The sequence below is a fragment of the Marmota flaviventris genome, chromosome 5, assembly GCF_047511675.1.
Source record: "Marmota flaviventris isolate mMarFla1 chromosome 5, mMarFla1.hap1, whole genome shotgun sequence".
NCBI lineage: Eukaryota > Metazoa > Chordata > Mammalia > Rodentia > Sciuridae > Marmota > Marmota flaviventris.
This window is the reverse complement of record NC_092502.1, coordinates 135,892,394-135,906,252: the sequence shown is the minus strand read 5'-3', so window position 1 is coordinate 135,906,252 and position 13,859 is coordinate 135,892,394.

Sequence of the window (13,859 nt, the reverse complement as noted above, 5' to 3'; positions counted from 1 at the left end):
ATATTCTATCCAGGGAAATTGTACTATGCCAGCTATTAGTCATAGGAGTATGGTATCACCTGCCTTTTAAGCTGTGGGCTCAACAGGATTTTGCCTTCAATTTATATGTATCTTGCTATTTGAAATTAGACTTCTACATTAAGAGAAGCATTTTAGTGTTTTCAACTGGCAAATCACATGAGAAAATATATTGTTCTAAATTTGTAAGATTCTTTTTTAAAAAAATTACAAAGGCTGGGGGTATAGCTCAGCGTTAGAACACTTGCCTCACGCATGTGAGGCATTGAATTCAATCCTCAGCACCACATAAAAATAAATAAAAATATTATGTCCATCTACAACTAAAACATTTTTAAAAACTAATTTTTTAAAAAAAAATTAAAAATTAAGTTAAATTATACACACACATATGTCTATACATAAAGTATGCTTTGCTTTCAAGTAATTCATTTAAAATTTTTCTTTACTGATTTTGGTCATGATATCTTATATCATGTTGACCACATGTATTTTTGTGAGTTATATAAAATGGAAATTTCCTTTTCCAATTTGAAAAAAAGATGGAATATACAAGAAACATAATGTAAGACTTACCAAGGAAACATTTTGTCATAGTTCATCAGTAATAAAACTGTGAAGAGACAGTATGAATCATTGTTTGACCACACAATCACCTTTTTCATTAACATATTCACTTTAAAAAAAAAATTCTCCTTCTGTAAGCATAATACTTGCACTAATTAGTATGTAGTCCCAAGACACATACATCTAGTGCATGCATAGCTTTCTTCTATATTGCTTGTAGAAAGAGGTTATGCTTGATCACAGGGATTAGAGTGTGGATATTAAGCATAGATTTTTATAGTCCCAGAATATTTGGAATCAAACAGTACAACAAAGTGTATACACGTTTTATGTTGGCTTGTTTGGATACTGAACACAGAATTGTTTAAAAATTTTTGTTTGAGACACAATCTTACTAAAATATGCAGCCTTTCCTCAAGCCTATATTCTCCTGCCTTAGTCCCTAGAGTCTCTGAGATTACAGGTGTGTGCTACCATATCTGGCTCTTTTTACCTTTTTATTTGAATCTGTAATCAAATATGTTTCACATTACTCATCTACTCACAGTGGGATCCTGCCTCTTTTCTCCAAGAGTGAAAATGCATGTTAACATTAGAGGAAGGGGAATGAAGGGAAAGGAGGGGAGCTCAGAACAGGAAATACTGTTGAATTAATCTGACATAACTTTCATATGTACATGTATGAATACATCACAGTGAGCCTCCACACGAGGCTGGGATCCTAGTTAGAATGAGGTATATTCCACGTTTTTATAAATATTTCAAAATTGACTTTACTGTCATGTATAATTAAAAACAACAAATAAAAAGAGAAAAAAATAATTTTATCATAGTTACAGTAACAAGGGGGACATAGGTATATAAAAGTACTATTTATCTAGGAGGACAAATGAGGATGGGCACCAACCTTTAAAACTAATGGGAGAATTACTTCTCCGTTAGCAGGTGCAAGTGATAGCCATATCAGGCAAGGTTCTCTAATTGCCTTTGCATTTATAGATTACAGATCTAAAGAACAAGATTAGTCTTATTTACTATTTCAAAATTTTAAAAAAAATGATTATAAAATGTCAGTTATTCAAGACAGGTGTATATTCTGTGTTTAAAACATGGACTTGAGAATGGTGCATTAGAGCTGATGCAGTTAGTTTTGAAATAGGATAGTACTTCAAATCTCCTTCGGGATTCAGTGAGACATCTAATTCTACAAAAGTATCTATGTGGGCTGGGGGTGTGGCTCAGAGGTAGAGCACTCGCATAACATGTGCGAGGTGCTGGGTTAATCCTCAGGACCACATAAAAATAAAAAAAAAATAATGATATTGTGTCCAACTACAACTAAAAAAAGTATCCATGTATTTTAGTATCTCATAAATTAAGTCATCTGCATATAATTATGTCAATTTGCTTCACAATTAAATTACATTAGTGTATCTCCCAGACAATTGCAAACTTTTAATGAATAATTTTGATATAATAATAAAACTAAATGGTGCTCTATTTTAGGATTTTAAAAACCACTAAATCCTCATTCTTTCAAATGAGATGGATAAATATAGAAGCACCTTTCATGTCCTCACTGAAAGACTAGAATGTATTACTGCTCTTCATTTTAAGAGATAGACACTTTGGTAGAGTATAACATCATTTTGAGAAAGCTGCTGTCATTTTATTCTGCACATTTGGGTTGCATAAATGCTCACTTTAATGACGCAGTATTTCCTTTGTAAAATTATCTTTTATGGTGGGTGAACTGATCATTAATTTCACTGTAAAGACATAATTTGTACATTTTAATGTATTTTTCAACTAATCTATTTGTGAGCGTGTAACAGCTGGTAGCTCCCAAAAGACTACAGATAGTAAAAGCCCTACCTGAGTTCCATAATTTCTTTGATTTCTCTTCCCTGCCACATAAAATCCAGCTGTAAAATTTTATTTCTTTGTTATGCCAGTGTCATAGTTATTTTGTATACAAGTACACCCATAGTGTGTGAGGGTTACAACGGAACAGCAATTACACCATATTGCATAATAGTTTCTTAATGCTCTATTACTTTTTCATGCAAATAGCTAAAGTGAAGAGCTAGAAACTCAGTCACTTTATTTGCACATCTCCAATTTAATTGACTAATTTTAAAAGTCTACTGGTCTACATTTTCACTACAAATATTTACCATTTTCTTCTCTTTCTCTTAGTTATAACTGAATATTTCTGAGCACGTTGGTTTATAGGTTTTTGAGAAAACTCAAACATTTATTTTTCAGCAAGAAAAAATGTTGATAATACACTAGGATTTTCTGTAAACCCCCAATTATGTTTAAACATAGAATTTTAATATACATAGGAGTAAAATAACAAAAAGTGTAAATATACCAGGCATCCAATAAGAACAAGTTTACTAATTCCAATCAAAGTGTGTTTTGCATGAAATAAAAATTGTTCATGAAATCAAGAATTTTACTAATACTCTCTTAATTCATTTTCTGTTGCTATGACAAAATACCTGAGGATGAATAATTTATAAATAAAAGAGTTTTATTTAGCTCACAACTCTAAAGGTACAAGGTAATGGTGCTAGCATCTTTCTTCTTTGCCTCTGACGAGGTCCATGTTGTGTAAAAAAAGTAGAAGAGAGATATATGTGTGTGGGAGAGAGATAGGGAAGACAGCCTTTAAAACAGTCTGCTCTCATGGCAACTGATCCAGTCCCTCCAGGTCTGAGCCACTACCTCAACAAAAGCATTTAATCTTAACAAACAAGCACCTGCTGCAGGCACCATGTCTCAATAATTGCTATATTGAGGAACAAAACGCAATACCAAGTTCTCATGGGGACAAATAACTATATTCACACCATAGCAAATAATATCCACTTTGATGTTATTTACTTACTTTATAAGCACAACACATTGGCACTAGGTATTTACTTAATGCTTTTTGGAGAAAATTGTTTCTCATTATAAATTTCAATATTTATTTAGATGCTTTCAACAGGAAGAAAAAAAATATATTTATATAACCAAAATAGTTCACATTATATTGAGGAAAAAATGACATATCTCTCACCTCACCAGAAAATGCTCACTGGTGAATCAAGGACACACATGAGTCTTGCTGAGTATTTAGATTTCTTAACCCATGGATTGCAGCAAATGCATTGCCAAAGAACACACAGGCAGAAAGCTGTAACGCTATAGAAACTGTGATTCTTCAAGGATCAAGAGAAGGCAAAAACGTCTTTGAGCTGTACAAAAGAGCTTATTTGTATTTCACTTTTGCAAAAGCCTTTGCTAATCTAAATGTGTTCATGAGGAGTAGAAAAGGAAAGGTTGAAAACTCATGATGAATCTTAATCATCCTTCCTTTTGTCACCCCTAGTTACTGCCTCTTTGCACCCTCATGAGAAAACAAGAATTGGGGTGCTTATGATTACTTATTAACATATAATAATTTAGTCATAATAAGTACAGGGATTGTTATTATTATATTGTGTTTTTCACGAGCTACATATTGGGATAAGTTGACTGATGTTAGAAAGGAAGTACCACAACTATGTATGAGATAGGATGTCATTTACACCATAGAACCCAAGCTAAATGGACTTAGGCATCTAAGTAAGGTAATGGAAACTTCACAACAGTGTATATTCATCCAGAAATGATGTCACACATGGCAGATAGTACACAGACACAAAATTCCTAGAAGAAGGGATATGTGACCACCATCAAAGTCACTGCCAGTACACGGAGTGAATGGCTAGAACTTGGGAGAAAGGAAATGTGACTTGGGTTCACATAAAGGCTTCTCTTTTTATTCATGCCCCTAAATCATTAGCAATTTCTTACCTTACTTCCCAAACTCAAATTAACTGAAAAATCCATCGTTACTCAAAAAGTTTGTACATGTATGTCTAAACTGTTTACAGAAAATGTGTTTTTAATCTGATTTTATGGTTTTTCTTCCTCAAAATTTTCCAAGGTAAATACTTACATTCAGGATAAAAGACAAATTGGGTGTATTCTAGTAATCCAGATCTTGTCCTCATGTAAAGTCCAGGGTCAGTAGATGTGCCCAGCTAGCCCAAAGAAGTGAGCTCATTCCTCCCTCACTCACTGAGCAGAACTGGAGCTTCATCAGCAGTAAAAGGAGAAAAAAATTTCTCCACAGACCAGTGTACTAGTCAACTGTGCTAGGTGGGAGACTCAGTTCCAGATGTAAACTGTATTGATTGGGTAGAGATGGCACACATCTGATTTTAGCTACAAATAGAAATTTCTCTCAAATTTATCCTGGTATCTTGAATTTCAAAGGGAATTTTAATTGCTTTTACTGGCAGCAAGCCATCATTTTTCCTTGAAAGGACTCCTAAAATGTCACCATGCTATTTAAAAATCACTTATTAAAAGTTCATCTTTTTTTCCCCATACACTTGCATGGGGCTTCTCCAGGTTCTGATCACTCCTCAGTTTCAGAGCCAGCCCATGTGTCAGGTTTTGTCACAGGACATGACATCCTCAGTCCTAAAATCTGCCCGCTCCAGCTAATTATTGTTGCATAATAAATTACTATAAAATTTATCAGCCTAGAAGATAAATATTGATTCCTCCTAGCTTCTGGGGGGAGGGGTTTTTCAGAAGCGGCTTTGCCAGATGATTCTGACTTGGGATCTCATGAGACTGACAGTGCTTCGGTAGTCTGACGGCTTGGATGCTGCACGGAATGGCTGCCAAGATGATTCACACGTGGTGAAGGGCAGCAAGCCATAATTTTTTTTAACCATTGCTGGAAACCTCAGTTCCTCACCTAGGAGACCTCCCCACTAGGCTGTCTGAGTGTCCTAAAAGAGCTTCTGCCTTTTCTCTGTATCCTTGATGATGTGGACTAGGAAGTAATATGTCTTCACTCTGATTTTGTCCTTTTGGTCACAAACATTGAAGCAGACACAATGGGAGAGGGGACTTTACAAAAGCATAAATATCAAGAGGGAAAAAAAATACTTATGGGACCATCTTAGAGGCTTGTACACATATGGGATCATCTTAGAGGCTTGTACACATATGGGATCATCTTAGAGGCTTGTACACACATGGGACCATCTTATAGCCTTGCTCCCAAAATTTCTTAAATGTTTTTTTTTTTTTCCTAAAAAACATGTGGACTTTTATGATTGCATTTTCTCTGAGATAAAATAAATAATAATAATGTTTTCTCTGAGCACACCTTGTATATTTAGGCAAACCACTACTAAAAGGTCTTCCCTTTCCTTGTTAATTGTTATTAGGTCTCCCCTCCCTACTGCTTTCCTCAGATCAAAAATCAATTCATGAATGGGAGGAGGCCATCTAAAGATACACCCATGGTGAGAGTTAAGTTTTTATTTTGACTTGACTTACTAGGCCTTAGGGTATCCAGATATTTATTCAAACATTATTTCTAATGCCTATGAAGATATTTCTGGATGAGATGAACATTTTACTCTATAGATTGAGTAAAGAATAACATCCTTTTAATGTATGTATGCCTCATCCTATCAGTTGTAGATTTAAATAAAAAAAAAAAAAGTCTGATCCTTCTACAAGTAGGGGAAACTCTCCTGTCTGACTGCTTTGAGCTGGTACATCAGATTTCCACTGTTCTGCATTGATGTGAATATCACTTACCCATGTAATACTTAGTTCTACCACTACCAAATCAGGTAATCATGCAACATTGTACTAAGGGCTGAAACAGAAAAAATGTTTTGGGAACTATCATGTATAATTTACACCTTGCTAGTTTAACTTTTTATTCTGGTAGAACTTTTAAATCATGCCTAATGCCTTTCTAAATATTTTAACAGGTTTTTCTCCATGTAGGGCTGTTGTAGCTAAATAGTTAGATACACTTATATCTTCATAACAAGGTTCTACCTACAAAGGCATTTGTTCTGTTATCTCCATTGAACTTTGCTTACATTGAAGCAGGCTTCCATTTTCACCATTAATTTTTTATGAGCTTTTTGTCTACATGGTCCTCTTCTTGAGAGAATGTGCTTACTTCAAAGACAGACTAAGTTGACATCATCTAAGTAAAAAATGTATGTCAAATTTTAAAATTTTTTGAGTAAATTTGATGTTTATTCTTCCATTTGTTGAATAAAAAATCTCCTGATTTTAATAAGATCATATTCAGTGGATACAAACATCTGCATTTAACTGTTTATATAATATTTATGGGAAGGATGTAAAAATGTAATAACCATGTCTATCAGACCCCTAAGATCCATTAGAGTTTGTATCTCACTTTCAAGAGAAGATTACAGATAGTAGCAGAAGAAAATAGATAATAAAACACTTAAATGCAACATTTTTTCATGTAAACATAGAAATATGATACCCTAAGTTTGGTTTTTACTCAATAATTCATTTTGAAATAACACATCACCTACCACTTAACAAATTAATAAATATTGACTAATAGGAAACACAACAAAAAAAGTGACCATCCCAAAAGCTTGTGTATAATTCCTTTTTTCTTTTACAAAAATAAGAATATATATGGGGAGAAAGTTTGTTATTAAAGTAAATTTGAAATGCACTAGCATAATTCCAACAATGTAAACACTTGCAATATTTGCAAGATGGTAAATTAGCCAGACTGCAGTTTATCTCAAATTATATCAAGTATTAAACATGGAAAGCCATATTCTGAAAAAGACAAAAAAAAATTGTTAGAAAATTTTGTAGGGGATTAGGGGGCTTAGTTCCTGTTAAAGGGTATTGATTTAACCCAGAACAAAAGATAATCATAAAGATAAATTAGAATAAAAGAGACTTCCCCATGGAAAAATCAATGCTGCTTCCTGATTTCATGAAGCAACATTCTTAGAAAAATGTGTTATTACAAATAAGTAGCTCACAAGTCTCTGTTCAAGAGATGAAAAACAAGAGTTGAGGTGGGTGTGGTGGTGCACACCTGTAATCCCAACAGCACAGGAGGCTGAGGCAGGAGGATGTGAATTCAAAGCCAGCCTTGGCAATGTGAGGCACTCAGCAACTCAACGAGAATCTCCCTGTCTCTAAATAAAAAACAAAATAAGGCTCAGTGGTTGAGTGCAACTTATGGTCCCTTTCCAACCCACTAGGGCTGCTTCTCTTGCAAAGTTAGAGGGCTATACTGATATCTAGAAAGATTGGAGGCATGTTAGCTGGGTTTAATTGATGTCTGGATTTCCCAAATCCCTATGGAGTCACATACTAACATAACAAGACATCTGAGCAGGAGACCTATTTTTAAACAACCAACAAATCAAACAAGATGACTAGAACAACAAGCAAAACAAGGTCTTTGATTATGAATGCCAGTGTGTGTGTGTGTGTGTGTGTGTTAAATGAGAAAGATCAATAATAAAATGAAAAAAATACATTATCAATGATAAACAAGAGTCATTTCACAAATAGTTATATTCATATACAAATGCATAGTAGCTTAAATTGGTTCTAAAATGTCATAAATATAAAAACATATCTGAGGAACATGTTGTAAGTGGAATAAACAAATAAGTTCTTTGCAGAGTTTATACAAAATGATCAGTAAATTACAAAAAACAATAAATTATAAAAACAAATATATGATTAACAATTTTAAGTAGAAGAGCTATATAAAGATGAATAACTGGGTAAATTAAATTGAACACCTAAAATAAAACAATAGTGAAGAGGATGCATGTGAAGGAATAACAACAATAAATTTCCTAGAGATGGGGTTGTGGCTCAGTGGTAGAGGGCTTACCTAGGATGTGTGAGGCACTGGGTTCAATACTTAGCACCACATATAAATAAAAAAAGTCCATTGAAAATTTTTAAAAAATAAATAATAAATTAAAAAATAAATTTTCCAGAAGTAAACAATGACTCATCAAATACCAAATAATGGAAACATGGAAAAATCACACTGAGAAATATTTTAGTGAAATTTAAAACTATAAAGAATTATGAGAAAAGTCCAAAAGCTATCAAGTATAAATCCCTGATATATAGAGAAAAACAAGAAAAAGGGTAGCATCTTAATAGCCAATATCTAAACTGAAACTGAAGAGCAAGTAGAAGTATACTTATGCGTATATACAAATTTATACACATAAACTGTATATAATGTGATTATATATATGCAATACATAATATATATAATTACATATAATATATATATTGCATATATATAATCACATACATATATGTATATACACACACACATAAACACACACAGACCATTTTATGCATTGAGAATAAAAATATATTTGGAAGAATTTAGACGATATAGTGATTTCTTATATATTTGAGATGTGTTTCGTAGTTAAAAATTTTTACATGATTTTGAGACAGAAACTTGTATACATATGAAATATTGGCATATGATATGTCATTGGGATAAGAATGGACCATACCATAAATTATATTGGATAAACTGATTATCCTCTATCAAAGATGAATATAAAATTTTATTAATTTCTCTTCACAAACATAAATTAAAGAACAAAATATAGATATTATTAAAATATTTAAATTATAAGATATATTTATATTCTAGGTCAAAGAAGCATAAAAAACACATTAAAATGTAAATAATAATATTTTTGAATACACAAACATTTCATTACATGCCATGGATAAGCCCCAGAATGATGAAAATAATTAGAATGTAAATTTTCATGTCTATGTTGAAATTGATTTTGATTTGTTTACTCAAATTAACAATATTTAAGTTGGACTCATATACAATTATATAAAATCATTTTAAAATATAGGTTAAAATGACAAATATTGTCAATTTTCTGTTTTAATTTTATATACCTTATGATATGAAGATTTCTATCCTATGTATTTCTAATAGAAAAATATCTTTATTTCTCAGTACTTTCCAGTACATATTTACAAATACATTTTAGTATATTTATTAAAAAAAATTAAACCTCAGTTACCTATTAGTAATAAAATGGGACAAGGCTTTGTACTATATTAATTCAACAAAATTGTATACCAGAAAGATACATGAACTATGATATCATATAATGAACAAATTACAAATCCAGATAGTAAATAAAAAAGCAAAACATCCACAGAAGAAGATATGTATATCATTTCACTAGAGCAGACCAAAATGGATCAATAGACAAATCTGACCAACACATTTCAGAAGTTTATACATTCGTGGTAAAATTATAAAAATAGGTAAGACAAATGTTGGAATTATTTTTTTCATAGGAAGTAGGGGATAACTAGAGATGTAAGTTGGAAGGAATTTTTGACAGTCTTCAGAGGTTTTTTAAACCAGAGGGCACATATTCACATACTTTTCTTTGTGTATGTCTTTATCATATTTTTCTATTTAAAAAAAAATAAACATGATTAGTAAGTATGGTTTCCTACTTCAAGAAGAAATGTTGCTTTTGTATGTAATGAGCTAAATAATGGAATAAAAAAGTACAGTGTGGACTTGGCATAGATAAAGTATTAAATCATATAATTCCTTCTGGAAATTAAGACAGAATTTATAGGATTTAGATTTTACTCTAATCATAAGAGTGAGCTACAAACCAATTTAGATTTTTTTATTAATATTACTCTGGTTGGTCTTTGGAAAAAGATTTTTTGTGTTTGCCAGAATAAATAGGATCCAAAAAAAAAGACCAATTTGAAAACTTTTATAGAAATCCATATGACAGATGTTGGTTTACACTCATGTGGTTGTCACAGAACTAGAAAGAAATAGACAGCTTTAAAATAGAGATAGAAGTTGAAATTTGCAGGACTTTATGATGAATTGCTGCTGGTGATTGAAGCAGAAGTGGGTGTTAAACAGTGTTTTCATGTCTTCAGCTTGAGTGACTGGAGGAAGGATAAAGTATTAATGTGGAGAACTCAGTAGGAAGAATTGAATTGTAGATAGGGCTAGATTATGAATTCTATTTTAGACACATTGTATTTTGGCACATTATGATGCATTTGGTGACCAACATTTTACAGTTTGTGGAACAGCTGAATGGAAATATTTTTAATAATTACTTTGAAATATTCATCTGGAGGTCAGAAAAACAGTATATCCTAGAAAAAGTGAGTCATTACACAGAAGGGCTGATGAAGTACTGGGCATTAATGAGATCACCTAGATCAAGGGTGAAGAAGAAGGAGAGCTGTTAAGGCCTGCTAGGCTAATACTTTGGCAAGTGGTGGTGGAGGAATTATAAATAAAAAGAATGAGAATGAGAGGCCTGATAGTAAAACAAAAAAGGAGAATGTGGTATCAGAGAAGCCAGGAGAAATACATTTTTTTTTAAAAAAGAACAATCTTCTTTGACAAATGATAGAGTTAAGTTGAGAAGGAGGAAGACTAATAAATACCTATTGAATTTAGCAAATGGATGTCACTAGTGCCAGGAATAATAAGATGTCCAATTGAATGCTTTCATCGTAGTGGTGGGTACTGAGGGGTGATGGGCCAGAGAAAGAATTTAAAATGGTCACATTTTGAAGAAGTTCAGGTGAAAAATTTATAGCTTTTTATCTCGATGAACAAAGACAACTTAGGCCTTTCTTTTTATTTTGACTAATATTTTTTATGAATCTGTGTCGTGGTGAACAGCATAAGTCTGAAAAGGCTTAAAATTGACAGTATTTATTTTTTCTGATTTTGATGACCTCTTTCTACTTCATCTGGATTTGAATACATGTGTACTGAAAATAATGTATTTTATTCATTTCTCCCAAAGATAGCACTTGAAAATAGGGGCTTTGGTGAAAGTAAGTTCATGATTATAGCTAAATGCCTTTACGTAGAAGAAAAACACGCCTGGAATCAACAAGTGAACATTTATTTTTTTCTAGATCTATCATGTTGAAGATCCATGACAATGAAGGTTTTGGATACACAATTGGTGATTCTCTGTAAAGTCTTTTACTGGACCTAACACTTAACTCTGATGAATTAAGTTTGAAATAAGAATGTCCAATGTGGATAACAGGATTGGCACAAAAGACGTAAGAAGTTTGTAGGGTGGAAAACAAACACAATAATGGTGAAAATTTTATTGATTTCCTACTAAGATTTACATAAGTTTTGAAAATTAAAACAAAAATTCAAGGTATATCCATATAAAGCTTATACCTAACTCAATTTATCTGTTGAGAGAGGCAATACCACTACATTTTCTCACATGATGATAATAATAGCTAAGTCTTATAAGTTCAAGTCTGACGTGTTTGTTTTATTTATTTGTTCACTCATCAATCCATGCTTTACTAAATTATTTGGATTCTAATCATGTTTGGCTCCATCATAACTCTTACCAGTTGAGAAATGAATGGCAATATCTGTCTTCCAAAGAAAGTAAAAAGAACAAGAATCATTACTACCAAAAGCCATACACAGATTTAGTGTAATCTCTATCAAAATATCAGTTCAATAAACTTGAAAAAAACAATCATAAAACCACAAAAGACTGAATAACCAAAGTATGCTTGAGAAAACAAAAATAAAAAATAAAACAAATACACAAAATGAAACTAGAGGCACCACACTACTGACTTCAAAATTCTAATAAAAAAATAGTAATCAAAAAAGACTAGTGTTGGCAAAAAATGGCCAAAAAAAAAAAAAAACATAATAGAGAATATAGAAGTAAGTCCATATTTTTATAGACAACTGGTTTCTGAAAAAAGTCACAAGAATACACTGAGGAAAATTCTCTTCAAACAGTGGTGCCAGAAACCCTGGATATCCATGTGCTGAGGAATAAGATTAGAATCCTATGTCTCATGCAGTACCAACATCAACTCAAAATGGATTAGATTTAGATGTAAGACCTGAAACCATAAAACCATTAGAAGAAAATTTAGGGGATATGCTTCATGACATTGGTCTGAGCAAGGATTTGTTTTGAGAAAGAACCCCAAACATAGGCAACAAAAATAAACTAGACAAACAGAGTTACCTCAAATGAAGAAACTTCTATACAAGAACAACAGCAAAAAATATAAATAAATAAATAAATAAATAAATAAATAAATAAAATAACAAGAGTGAAGATGCAACACGCAGAATGAAAGAAAACCCTTGCAAACTATGTATCTGACACGGTTTATGAAAACATAAGAAACTCAAACAATGCAAAAGCAAATAATATGATTTAAAATAGGCAAAAAAAAAAAAAAACTGGAAAAAAATTTCTCAAGACATATAAATGGCCAACAGGTAAACAGAAAACTGATGGAGATCATTGATCATTAAGAAAATGTAAATTAAAACCATGATTGCATATAACCTAACCCTCATTAGAATGACTCTCATCAAGTATCTAAGAAAGAACACACGGGCTGGTGTGAATGTGGAGAAATGAAAACAGCTCTACAGTGTTGGTGGGCATATACATTATCACAGTCATTATGAATGACAGTATGGAGTCCCCTAAAAAAATAAAAATGAAAATATAATCTAGCAATCTTATTATTTCATATTTAAAAGCAATAAATCAATATGTAAATCAGATACCTGCATATATATATATATATATATATATATATATATATATATATATATATTTTGCAACACTCATCAACAATGTTACAGCAACATTGTAATAAATCACCAAGTCTGTCTTAAAGCAGGAGATGAAAATATCTTTATTCACCAGCTTGGTGGTACACCATCTGGTAAGACAAAGACAGGCTGCAAGTCTTTTCTCCTAGATCCCCCTCAAAGGTTAGAGCACACTTTTATAGTCCCAAACCACAATAACCCTAAGTGGCTATTGCTATGATTCAAAATCATAAACAAACATCATGAGATTTTAAATCATAAGCAGAGGGGAAATCGGTCAAAAGGATCCAGGTTGAGTACAATTAAAAATTGTACTAACATCTAGACAATCATTCTCTCGCAGGGTACATTGTCCAAGAAAACTGGTAACCAAAAATAAAATGATTCTACATTGTATAAGGAGAACAGAAACATGTGTGTTAAGAAACCTGATCAGGATCAGGATGGCAGAGGCAGAGACTTCTAATAAGAGAAGCACTTCTTACATGACATGGAGTCTGGGGGTAAAATGGGGTGTGTTTGGTCATTGTCTTTATAGAAGTACCATAACAACAATAGCTAAATTTGAAATTGACTTAAATATCCATCAATGGACAAATGAATAAAACACACACACACACACACACACACACACACTCACACAATTTAGTAATATTCAGACTTAAAAATGAATAAAGTATTGTAATTCATAAAAATGTGT